Source organism: Octodon degus, unplaced genomic scaffold, assembly GCF_000260255.1.
Source record: "Octodon degus isolate 3935 unplaced genomic scaffold, OctDeg1.0 scaffold00024, whole genome shotgun sequence".
Lineage (NCBI taxonomy): Eukaryota > Metazoa > Chordata > Mammalia > Rodentia > Octodontidae > Octodon > Octodon degus.
In genome coordinates this window covers 19,817,585-19,831,081 of record NW_004524600.1, presented here as the reverse complement: position 1 = coordinate 19,831,081, position 13,497 = coordinate 19,817,585, and the positions used below count along the sequence as shown (strand labels likewise).

At 40.1% G+C, this 13,497-nt stretch overlaps 1 protein-coding gene and 1 pseudogene across 1 annotated transcript in view; one reads left to right on the top strand and one right to left on the bottom strand.

Annotated features, from left to right (window-relative positions):
- Epm2a (EPM2A, laforin glucan phosphatase) overlaps positions 1–13,497 on the top strand; it is a 60,030-nt gene that overhangs the window by 24,598 nt on the left and 21,935 nt on the right. The gene's annotated exons all lie outside the window — the stretch shown is intronic.
- LOC105741805 lies at positions 5,834–7,353 on the bottom strand (annotated as a pseudogene).

The following is a 13,497-nucleotide window of genomic DNA, read 5'->3' as shown; positions in this document are numbered from 1 at the left end:
TTTTTTTTTTTTTTTGAAGAGGTCACCAGCATGCCAATGCACTAAGTGCCTTGACCTTTTATCAGGGATACAATTAATAATAGTGTATGCACCAGTTTTGCTATTGCTTGGATAAACTATCTGGCATCTGCATTATAAAGGAGAAATTTAATTTACAGTTTCAAGGATTTCAGCTCATAGTTGGCAGGCTGAAAGGCAGAGACAACATGGTGGAAAGGTGTGACAGAGCAAAAGTTCAGGCTGTGTGGAGGCTGGGAAGCAGAGTACAGACAAAAAGTGCTAGAGAGGAAGCAGAAAGGGGTCAGATCTGGGCACCAAGGCCACTCCTCTGTAGCCCAGCTAATAAGCCCAGAAATGTTCTTTCCTAATCCCCAGTATGGATTGCAAGCCAATCAAATTGACAGCCAAGATTAGCAGTCACAAATAGATTGAAAGATGATGTTCTAAACATTCTTGCTGTATATCCAGAACTATCATAAATGTTTTTGTCCATATTATATCACTTATCCTCCCACCCTGTGAGGAGTGCTGTATTATTATGCCATTTTTACATTAAAACTGAGGCACTGAGAAGTGATGTAGCCCACCCAATGTGATAGAAATTGGGGAGCTGGAATTCAAACTAGGTATCCAAGCTCCAAGTCTGTGTTGCCAGCCACCTTCCTCCTCTCAGTACCAGGTGGACAGCTGTGAGAGCTGAGAATATACTTTCCTGCTTTGTTCTCTCTGTGTGCACATTAGAAAGATGAAGCCTAGAGAGAGTCCAGTGACTTTGCAAAGGTCACAAGCATCATTAATAACTGAGATGGATGCATAAGTCACTCCTGAGGACTTCCTGGGACTTGAGGAAGTGCCTAAATTAATCCTTCATAGGAAGACAGAATTCTTTTAAAAGTGAGAACCCACCTCTAATTCCCTCACCCTTTTAGTTTGTGTTTTTATAACCAGATTCATTTCGGTGGGATAAATACACAGCTTGATTTTTAAAAAGTAGATTTCTCCCATGAACTTCTGATAGGCAAGCCCTGTCACACTGTCTACATTTATCACCAGCTCTGAGCCCTTTTTCAGACTCTAAATCAGGGACTCCATAAACCCCGCCCCTTCAAGGTGCTTAGCATGCATGGTTCGAGAAGTCATCAGAGAAGGTGTCTTAGACATGCTGATCTCATTAGGGCTCGGCAGAAGTATTACAAAGGAGACCTCCAAGAGGTCTTCCCAAGCCAGGCCAGCACTGCTGTAGACTCTCCCTGAGTTGCGTCTGCTGAAGTGTCCACCTGCATTGACAGCTAACCTTTACATTACTACATAATATGAACTTAAAGTTATGCTCAAGGTCCATTTGCTATAATTAATAAATATGTGACCACATTCCAAGCATGAGTAGAACTTTACTGTTGCTGAAGAGCTGTATAGTACTGATGGCTCCTATAGCCCATCTGTTTTACATGCATGAGACCTTTGGGTTGACATACATTGCTGCAGAACCAAAGCAAGCCAAGGGAGTCTGATAGATTGCTGCGAATCAGTACAGCTCAAGTAGAGGCAGTTCTGTACTTTTCATGTAGCTTTCTTAGTAGAAAGGAATGAAAGTGGGACAATGAAGCACTTCAGAGGACTGGGTTTTACATTCTCCACCTAGTTATAAATATATAATTATTTATAACACAAGGCTTTAGAAAAGCAATCATGTATAGTAGAATTCAGTATAGAAATAGACTGTCTATAAGAAAAAAAATAGCATAGAAATTACCAGGGACTTAAGACAGTTTAATTATTACTACTGAATACTAAATTTGTCATTAAGTTTTCTGGCAGTTAAGGAAAAAAGGAAACATGTGGAGTTACATATTAAGGCTAAAAACAACTTCCACATTTGTCTGGAGAGAAAATTGTTATTTTTGAGCTAAACTCAACCAATAATTTAGTGTAAATGTCCTTGGGATAATACAGTTGAAAATATCTTAACCATAGTTTCATGAAAGTCATACAAATGCTGGGCAGTCAATGGTAGTTGAGTGAACCAGCTAAACTATCTTGAACCAGTAAAGACATTTCTGCAGTTGATCATTCATTCATTCATTCATTCATTCATTCATTCATTCATTCATTCATTCAGTGTTCCTTCAGTCACATACTGCTTTTATCCCTATGGTGATCAAGTCTTAGGTTCCAGGGATTTGGTGAATAAAATATTCTCCTTCTAAAGAGGCCCAAGTTGCAGAGGAGGAAAATCCATAATCCAGAGAAGAGAAACAGGAGCCTGAACCAATCACATGTGCGGTTGCTCATATCTTCTTTAAAAATTAAATTCATTGATACATTTTATTTATTTTAGTTTAAAGAGAATAAAAATAAGAAACATTAAAAATTATACAGAATTTTAAAACAAGATGAAGGGAAATCAACAATAGTTGCTACATTGAATATTGTTATCTTCAAAGTAGTTGTTCAGATGAATATACATAATGATCACATCATAATTTGTACTTGTACATGATATACATTGCTGCTTCTTTTCTCCACATTACCCTCCTCTCCCTGCCATCCCTCTTCCCCTCTTTATTTACAAAAGCTTTGCTTTCATTTTTCATTCTTTTCTTGTTTTTTTTCTTCCATTTCTTCTATCACCCTTCCCCTCCTTAGTTCACTTTCATGTATGAACATTTTATTTTTATTTCACAATATCTAGTATCCATTTTGGTCTTTATTTATGTTTTCAGTTTCTCACACTAGGAAAATTATATCTACACACACACGTGTCCTATTTGTTTCACATAAGAGTATAGTCTTGAGATGCATCCCTTTACCTAGAAATGTCTCATGTTTATCCTTTGTGGATGAATAATACCCCCTTGCAGAAAAACTCCACATCTTCTTTATCCATTCGTTAATGGGAATTTGGGTTGTTTCCATGATTCAGCTATGACAAATTGTGCTGCTATAAACATGAGTGTGAATATATTGCTATTGTATGCTGTTTTTATTTTTTTCAGGAAGATACCAACAAGAGGAATACCCGGGTCAAATTGAACCACTAGTTTTAGTTTTTTGAGGAATCTTTATACTAATTTTCACAGTGGCTGTACCAGTCTGCACTCCAAATGGTTTAGAGGGGTTCCTTTTTCCTCCACATCACTGCTAGCATTTGTTATTGGTTGCTTTCTTGATAATAGCTATTTTTTCTAGTGAGATGGAATCTCAGCATTGTTTCAATGTTCACTTCTCGAATGATCAGTGATGTTGAACACTTTTTCATATATTGATTTGAAGTTTATATTTCTTCATATGAGAAGTATGTATTCCTTTCAGATGCCCACTTTTGCTTTGGGTCTTTAAATATTGGGGTTCTGATTTTTTTTTTTTAGCTCTTTGGATATTCTAGATATTAGTCCCTAGTTTGAGGAGCAACCGGAGAAAAGTTTTTCTGTGGGTTATCTCTTCACTCTGTTGTTGATTTCTTTTATTGTACAAAAGTGTTTTTAATAAGATGAGATCACAGTTGTTGATTCTTTACAGTATTGCCCACCTACTTGGGGTACTGGCAAGAAAACTGACCTGAGGATCAGTGGAACATATTAGAAGATGCACAAACAACTACAAATACATGCAGCCACTGAATCTTTGATAAAGGAGCCAAATACATTCACTGGAACAATGATAGCCTCTTTAGTAAATGGTGCTTGAAAAACTAGATTTTGTTGATGACTAAAACTAGACCCATGTCACTCACATTTCTTTAACAAATATATGAATATCTCATCATTCTTGCCACTTTCTGAAGCAGTTCTGTGTCTTCTCATGAGAACACCAAGGGAGGACTTGGAGAGCCTGTGGGAATCTGGAAAGATAGAGTCATCTCAATCAGACGCACAAGCTGTGTAAAATATTTCCAGAAGTAAAGCAGGCACTTTAGGAAAGTTATGAATGTCTCCACTAAACTGGATGGTGAGAATCACATGGTACTGGAGGATGAAAAACCTCTGTAGGGGTCAGATTCCAAAGGGTGAGGTCAGAGAATTGAGATAGCATATGGATTGGTGGATAGTCATCTCAGGCAGGGAAGTTACATGATTTGTGTTTTAGAAAGATACTGTAGTAAAGTGTGGATAAAAGACATCCTGGGAGCTGCTTCTGCCATTGGCATAGTGTATTAAGTGTTGAGGATCTGAAGGAGAGTGATGGTATTAGAGATAGGGGAAGGCATCTAGAAGGACGTGTAAGACTGACTTGTTCGGTGAGTCACAATTTGAATGACTGTGGGGAGAGGGAAAAAGAGAGGGAGGAGCCAAGTGGTAGGGGTTAGGTGACAGTGGCTCATGGCACAATTTATGGGGATTGAGAATAACAAAAAAAGTTATGGTTTTGGAGCAGAGTGGGAAGTGGTGAATATGAGTTTATTGGTATTTATGGGGCCTTCAATGAAGATTTTCCATGGAGCTAAAATCTGAGCTAAAGACAATAAATTTGCAATTTAGCAGAGTATAGATGATTGTTAAACCCACAGAAGACAGTAAAACATATAGTAATATGGATACAGAAGAGTCATAAGAGTTTGTATCTCTGAACAACATACCTAGAAGGCACATGGAGAACACAGAGTAAATGAAGAGATAGAGGCGAGGTAAAAATGAACTAGGTGTGTGTAGGGTAATGGAATTGGTGAAAAGACACGTGTAGCCACCTAGCGATGTCATTTAGGACAGAGCTAGAAAGGAAGTGCACATTAAAGGTCTCTGTGAAGTAGCAGTTATGCCAGCTGGGACTTGGTAGGTGATGGGCTCTGGCTGCTGGGCTGAATTTTCTTTTCTTTTTTTATTGTAAAAAAATGAAAAATACAAAATAAAAACAATGCTTCAAAATTTCAAAGTAAGATTGTAGGAGAGTAGCAATGGTTAGTGCATTGTGTATTGTTATCTTCAAAGTAGTTGTTCAAATTACAAGATATAGGCATGAAAAACTGATCAAACAACATAGGCATAAACCTTTCTTTTCAACAAAGAGCGATTTTCTTAATAGGAATGATCAATTATTTATATTGTTAAAGGAATACCTGTTTTAGAATCAGATATGAGATTTCATTAAAAATGGAAAATGTTTAAATTTTTAAAAATTTGTTACAATAGCAGACCACTAATCCCTTTCACAGGACTCTCCTTCACTTCCAGCTGTCCCGTCTCGTCATTCTTGGCACTTTCTGAAGCAGTTCTGGAAGCCTCTCCAGGATGGGTGTCTTTAGTTGTGCTGTCATGTCTGCCTCAGTGTCCTAATTTATTCAAATCATTTACTTTGCGTGGTCATTTTAACTCTGGGAAAGAGCCAGAAGTTGCATGATGGCAGATCTGGTGACTGAGGCGGGTGAAGATCACCATACTATTTATTTTTTCATTTTTTCTGTATTTGGTTCAGGGTTTCACTACACAGCTTGGACCCATGGTGATATATTTCTGTTTGATAGAAATTGTCATACCAGAGGCAGTGTGTGACACAGAGTGTTATCATGATCAAGATGAAACTGTCCATTTTCCAGGCCATTTTCTGTGCATATATTTCTTCAATGCTCTCATAAACGCTTGCAATATTTAGAGTTCATTGTCATGTTCCTGGGTAGAAATTCAGCTTATATAATTTCATCAAGGTAAATCAGTGCAATCAGTATCACACTGGTGCTAGACTTTGATTGATTTTTTTTTTGTCTTAAGTTTTATTTAAATAACCTCCAGTGAGAACAGAACAGACCAATTATTACTACTTCTTCATAGTACCAATGAGCCCAGCCAGGGAGGGCAAGCACACCTGCAGCCAGCTGCCAGCCAGTGTGATGGTTGGGACCTCAAGGGAGGTGGCCCCAGCCCCGGCCTGCTGCTGCAGGAGTATCCACGGTGGAGCGAGGGTTCTTGATGGTCTCATCAATAGACACAATCAGGCACGCAGCCTCAGAGGCTGCTGTCGGGGCACTGATCTTCACCATAGCTGGCTCCCATATGAAAGCTTTGAAGCTGACATTAATATCCTCATTGTTGATGTCTACCCCATACCACATGCCACCCTGGGCATACCAAGCCCGTAGTTTGTTCAGGATGTTTGTGGATTCAAAGCCAGCATTGTCTGGCCTAGCTGCACATGGCTGACATGGGATAATCTCCAAGGCCTTAGCGTATGCCCCAATCAGTAGCTGCTGTTTTCCTGGGATAGTCCTTGAGTAGTCACGAAGGTACTTATAGAGCTCCATCTTGATGGCTCCACCACCAGCCACCACGGAGTCATTCTTGATGGCCCTCCTGACAGTCTTGATGGTGTCATACAGAGACTGCTCTGTCTCTTCCATGAACTGCTCAGCTCTGCTGCAGAGGAGGAAGGTGCAAGTCTTAGCCTTGGGGCAGCCAGTGAAGTAATTGTACCTTTCACCTCCAATCTGGGTCTCTTCGGACAGCTGGCAGCAGCCCCGCACATCTGCTGATAGAGCATTCACGCTGGTCTGGATTGAGACTTTGCAGGCCATCATTGTCCTCTTCAAATCCTCTTCAGGCACATGGCCCATGCAGAACATGTCCCTATCTGTGAAGTCCTGGGTAGCCGCATCCCCAGTAGGGAATGTGGCCAAGATAACTTTGGCTCCAGAATTATAGATATTTTCTAACTTGTCATACAGAGTGTTCCACTCAGCATCAGCGATTGCCTGAAACTCCTCTACCGTGTGGACTCTGATTTCAGCATTGTCTTCCTCAGCTTTCAGCTCGAGTTCAACATTTAATAAGGCAATTGTGGGGTTATTATACTTTTTAGGTTGCATTGCAAATCCAGCATAAGAGAAAGCCTTCTCGAATGCAACACCAGCCACCAGCCGAGACTCCTCTAGGGCTCCACCCTGTACCTTCTTGATTCCAATCATTTTAAGCTGCAGCAAATCATCAAGCATCATCACAGCATCAACCACCATCTTAGCAAAGAAGGCTTTCTGCAGGGAGATCAGCCTGGAGCTCAGAGCCGTCATGGCACACACTCCAGCAGCTTCCTCTGCTCCACTTTATCTTGTTTCTTTATGGTCACAGCAATCTCCTTGATCTTCTTAATTGCCAACTGTGTAGCTGTGTGGAAAGCTCGGATGATGATCTGGGGGTGCAAACCTTCCTCCACGTAGGGTTTCACCTGCTTCAGAAACTCTACAGCCAGCAGTGTTACAGAGGTGGTGCCATCCCCAACCTCAGCATCTTGAGATTTGGCCATGTCCATTAACATCTTTGCTGCAGAATGGATGACATTGTAAAGTTTCAAAATTGTGGCCCCATCCCTAGAAATGGCTACTTTGCCTCAGCTATCTACAATAAGCTTGTCCATGCCACGGAGACTGAGGGTGGTTCTTACAGCCTCGGCAATCACCTGGCAGGCACTGATGTTACTCACAAGCTGAGGGATGCCTTGGGAGCTGTCAGTCCCCTCTTTCAACAGTATAACTAGGTGGGTATCATTTTGGTAACTTCCTCAGGGGCTCGCTACTCTGGTCTCTGTGTTCTGGCAGCCCAGATAGCCCACAGTGCTCCGCGTGAAAGAGATGTACTTTTTTTTTTTTTTTTTTTGCATAAAGAGAACTGGATGATTTCCTTTAAGACCTCTGAACTTTAATCTCAAATAATAACCAAAAATCCAAATTTCACATTTTGTGGACTATTCTTAAAAAGCTGCAATCTGAAGTAGCAAGATCGTGTAACTCCATTGAAATTGATGTTAACGTTCCTCATGCTAATGTGTCCTCAGTGATCTGTGACTTATGGTGCACCTTGGAACACACCTTCTCTGTGCAGCTTGACCCAACCGGAGCTCAACTTAGACTGATGGCACAGTTGAAGACTGGACACGTTGAAGCAATGTCATGCACTGTTATTAAGGTTCAGTGTGACTCTTTTTGTGTTTAGGATCCACGGCTCTCTACTGAATGGCACCAGGCAGTAGCATTCACCCTATTTTTTTCATCACGTCTCTGTTTTCAAAAGCTTGGGATCCAAACTCTTTCTGGCTTAGATGAAGTTTTTACACACCCAAACCCAGTCGTGACTGTAGAATAAAGTTCCTTGAAACTGTTGAAAACAAGCACTTACATAAACCAGGTGGAGATGACAATGTCTCAGACTATAAAACATGAGAGGTAATTTTTGCTCATAAAATGTTGACACTGATCTTCATCAATTAAGCATGTCACTGCATAGAAACTAAGTGTGCTTAGGAGACCAAATGATGTCAAATAAAACTACATTCTGAAGGTCTTGCTAGGATAAAGTAACTCCAAATATATGATGAATAGGATTATTTGAGATTTATATACTGAAAACATGGAAGTTTTCATTTAGGCATGTTTGGTGCTTAGCTTTCTTTCTTCTTTCTTTCTTTCTTTCTTTCTTTCTTTCTTTCTTTCTTTCTTTCTTTCTTTCTTTCTTTTTCTTTCTTTCTTACTTTTTGGTGGAACCAGGGATTGAACTCAGGTCCTTGCACTTGCCAGGGAAGCACTTATTCTACTGAGCCATATCCCTGGCCCTGGTGCTTAACTTTCCCTATGAATTTTATTAGATTACATGTTTGACTACTTGTGGTCAGCCTTTCCTAATTAGGAATAACATTAATAAAGATACCTGATTTCTTCTTCCATAGCTATGAATTCTTAAGTTTCTTGAGTTGTTTAAAGAAGACAGAGGCCTTTTCTATTTGTATATACCTAGAAGAGACAGGGGATACCATGATTTCTCCTGGATAGTAGGAAGTACACTCTGTGTACCCCAGTTTGAAAGAAGCAAACTGCCCACAGATTTTATAGCTTTCAGCATTGTATTTTTCATTATGCATCTGTCTTGTTTTTTCCATGATAACAAGTCATTTTTCATAGGGGAGGGGAGGTGTTTATTGTTTATCTTTCTAGAAACTTATTTATTTTACAACCTGTTTGACTGTGATACCGATAATTACATCAGAGTTCCAAAAATGTACATTCCTTGGTGAGCCATAAATTTCAAGTCTTACGTGTGTTTCCCTGATCTTATGCACCCATATGTAAAAAAATTATGAAGTGCAATTTTTATGCAGCATAAAAGAGAATTTTAGGCTTTTTCTAGAGACTGGAGAGCACTATGCGGAATGAGGAAAAAAAAAAAAAAAAGGAATGCTTTATAACCAAGGAAGCTCACTGGATTATCCTAACTACTTGGTTTCCTGCAGATTCCTCACTAGGAAACTAAGAGGCCTAAAAAGCTTTTAACATTTTCTTTTATTGCAGAATTTTTAAAAACAGGACACCTCTGCATTGTTAATATTAGATTTCTCATATTGGTATCAAGAGTAGAGATAAAGTGCTTGTCTTTTTATTTACTCTAGCTGCAGGATTTCACTTCATTTACTTCTTAATGGACCTCAGCATTATGAATGATATCAAACTATTATGATGCATAATAGTATCTGGATTGAATTATTAGAGTGTTTGTTGCTACTTAGAGTATGGTCCAAGGACCATCAACTTTGTTATTACCAGGCAGAGCCTTAGCCTTACTGAATCAGTATATGTATATTGGCCTGATTCTTGGAGAATATATTTGTATACTTTCATTTGAGAAGCTCTGGTCTAGATGACTAACCATCATGCAACTGTCCCAAGCTAGTTTCTCACCTAGGAAATAACAAGAATGCCTGTTAGTGCTCAAAATACTTAACGAGATCTTTCTTTACATTAGGAATTCCTTCAATGAATCAGACAGATAATTAGTCGGCAACAAAGGAGACATTAACATTTATACAAAAGAATAAAAATTGTAATATTTTTCATACTCCAACTGTCTTATTTTCTAAATTCATTGTTCTAGAGCTCAAATAAAGGTGCGTGGGTTCAAAATTAAGTTTTAAAAACATCTCTTTCATGGCTTGATTAAATAAATGTTTCATTTTGTGCCAGTTTGTTCACAATAGTTTCTTCTTAACAAAATATTTATTTATTTGGTATAGGGTCTTTCTACACAGCTCGGATTCATAGTGAGACTCTTGTGTCAGTCTCCCAGTGCTGGGATTACAGTGTGCATGGCATGCTGTACTGGGGTTTGAACCCAGGTCCTCGCACTTGCAGGCAGGCACTTAGCCTGTGGAACTGTCTTCCCAGCCCCCACAATAGATAGTTTCTTGATATAAGTTAACTTATGCACTACTTATCTTTTGTACATAGTTTTTACATTGATAAAACCTTACCTGAGTTAGTAACAGTTTAATAATCAAAATACAGACTAGGGAAAGGGAAGCAAGTGCTGATACCTAGATATCATCTAGCTAATCAGTATGTGGGTGCCATCCACATTGTGTCTATTCAAAACATGTTGAGGGTCGGCCAAATAGCTCAGTGGATTAAAGCACCTGTAGCAGGCTCAGGGGCCAGGGGGTTCAATCCTGGGGTCTGCTGTGCCGCCCCGCCCCCAGGGTGTGCTGAGACGGCAGTTGAGACTAGGCATGGTGAAGTGTGCCTGTAATCCCAGCACTTGGGAGGCTGTAAACAGGAGAATCCCTGAGTCTGATCTAGTAGTGAGACCCTGAACACTCTGTAGACCCTTCCCTAAAATACAAAAATTAAAAAAAAATGTTGATTATGTGTGAATCTTATAAAACATGCAATAAAGAAATATGTAGTTTTGGGCCTATTGGCAGTGGACTTGGTGAAGAAGATGCAAATTATAATATCATATTCAGAAGGTCGGAGTCATTTTAAATCTTCCTTTGCCCTCACCCATTATGTACAACTAAAGTGCAAGCTCTGTGCATTCTGCTCCCGGTTGTCTTGGATGCATGTGCCCATCTCTTTGCACCAGGATTGTATTCTAAAGGTCTTCTCTTTTCCTGGATAGTTTCCTGCCCACCCTTTGCCCACCCTCGAGCCATAACCACCTTTTAAAACCCTAAATAAGTTCCTGTACTCCATTTAAAAATTCTTCACTGGTCCTTCCGATGCTCCACCCTACTTCCCGAGTACATCCTAAGGTAGTGTGTGGTTGTTTCTGTCTGTCTGATACCACACTCTGCCTTGTTTATCTCACTTCCCACCTTTAGGATTTTCGTAGTTCCTACATAAGATACTGAATACCTGACTCCTTCACCACAAGGAGTTTGTAAACCTTGCTGCTTTTCCTATGAGGTCCCTTTTAAATCCCCTTTTGGAGAGAATCTTCCCTGCAACGGAAGTCCAGCCACCGCATGATTCTCTATTTTAACTCCAGATTTTTGCCCTCAGTAGCTCACGAGGAATGAAGTTTATACACTTCATACATCGTGTATGTTTATATGGTTATTGCCTGCCTTCCTCAAACAAGGTAGGCCCACATGAAGGCGTACTCTGAGTGTCTTCTTTACCACTGACAGTTGAGTGACTGGCAAAAAGCGGGCATCATTATGTATCTGTTGAATACAGAAAAAACAGATGCAAACATTTCACATGTTTTATATTTTGCTAGTTCTTTGGGCTTCTGTGGTACCTAATTTATTTTGCAAGTGACTGACTTTAAGAATACTCTTTTCAAGTTCATTATGTGAAAACATTTAATGATGACTTTTTATTCTTTTAGATAAGGATAGCACTGTGAACAAAATTAACACACCAACGGGATATTTTAATGGAGCATTTTGTTAAATTTTTATCCAGGTAACCAATTGACTGGTCTGTTCCTGTTGATATTTATGTTACCTTCTGGTTGACGCTGAGAAACGAAAGTGTGCTACTTGCCTTTTTTACCATTTCTTAGTATGGCATATATATCCAATTTCAGGGCAACCAATGCTCATAAACAAGAAGGCCAAACTCTCTGGGAATCAAGAGTCTTAAGGTGTTACGAGCTGGCGGGCTGGGAATGCAGGTCAGTAACAGAGCAGGTGCTCAGCAGAAGGTCTTGCTTTTGACCCCTAGCAAACACCAAATGAGCAGGATGTGGTGGCGCACAACACTTGCAATCGGGAGGCTGAGGCAAGAGGATTGCTGGGAGTTTGAGGCCAGCCTTATCTACTTAGCTAGACCCTGTCTCAAACACAAAACACCGTAAGAGGAAGCGGGAGAGAGCTAGGAATGAAGAAAGAGGGGAGAAGAGAAGGCAAGAGGAATGAACATAAAGGAAGTCACAGCTCAAATCACGGCCGCGAGTCACTGCTCTTACACACTTGAGGCGATTCTCCATCGCACTCTACTCACACAGCTGGGTTGGGGAGCCTAATGCTGCACTGCCTCTGTGCCCACTGGGTGCCTCAGTGCTTTAGATCCAGGAGGAAGCCTGCCTGTCCCATCAGGAGGTGATCTCTTCCGCCATAGGAGGGATGCTCGGGTCTAAGTGTACACCTTCCATGACGTGAGTGAGCCACAGAGGGTAGATGCTACTGTGTTTGAGAGGGGATTGGGGACACCACAACCTCATGGTAGTGGTGTGTAGAGTTTCACATATTAGAATAAATGGAGAAAAATATCTGTTAAATCTTCTAAGTCTACTCGATGGACTTGTTTGAAGAGTCTGGATGGTTGCATGGGTGTATTTTAAACCTGCCCGTTTTGGCCCTTGTTGGTTTCTGAGGGCTGCCCTGACCTAGTGCTGTGCCCTCAGTGGCCTACGCCAGAGACCGGCAGCATTCATGCTTCTGGGTGCTGAAACTTCCTGATCAAGGTGTCTGCAAGCCGCCGCCTTTTCAGTGGTGAGAAGGAGCTGTTTCCAGGCTCTTCTTGGCTTGCAGATGGCTGTCTTTTGCCTGTGCCTTCTCCCTGTGTTGTCCTCGTGTCTGTGTCCCATTTCCCCTCCTTAGAAGAACGCTAGTTGCCTTAGGTAAGGTTAGTGCCTCCTGGTTGACTCAGTTTAACTTGATTGTTTCCATAGTGACCTCTCTCAAGGCATATTCTGAAAAGCTGAAAATCAGAATTTTAATATGAAATTTTGGGGGACACAATTCAACCCTCAAGTGGCCTTTGTAATTAATTAGTTATATGGCATCTGGTAATAGAGGCAGTAAAGACAGTCAAAATTATTTGTTTCATTTGGCTATAAAATATATAGTAGGTCCACAAAAATATCAGAAACTAACTGCACTTCTAGAAATTAGCATGTGCTGTATCTACATATAGTCTACAACCCATAGCAAACTGTAATAAAACTGAGCTTTAATAAAAGTATTAGTTAGTATCACTCTCCAAATTGGAATTTGTCTTTGAGCAGTTATTCAGGCCTAACTGGAGTCTGTTACAAGCACCCTTTTGGGGTCAAACTCTGACATTAATAATTCTACAGTTGATGCTAAAGGAAAAAATTTTAGCACAAGAAGCTGTGTGTGCTAATGAAGCTTGGAGCTTACTAGAGGTTGATTTTAATATTTCTTTTGCTTTCTTACTAGTGAGACCAAAATTAAAGATGGATAGGCTTTTTAATTACTCATTACTTAATAGCTGAGTCACATTTTAATTTCATGCTGAATTGCCTATAAAATATTAAATAAGGTAAATGTAGCACAATA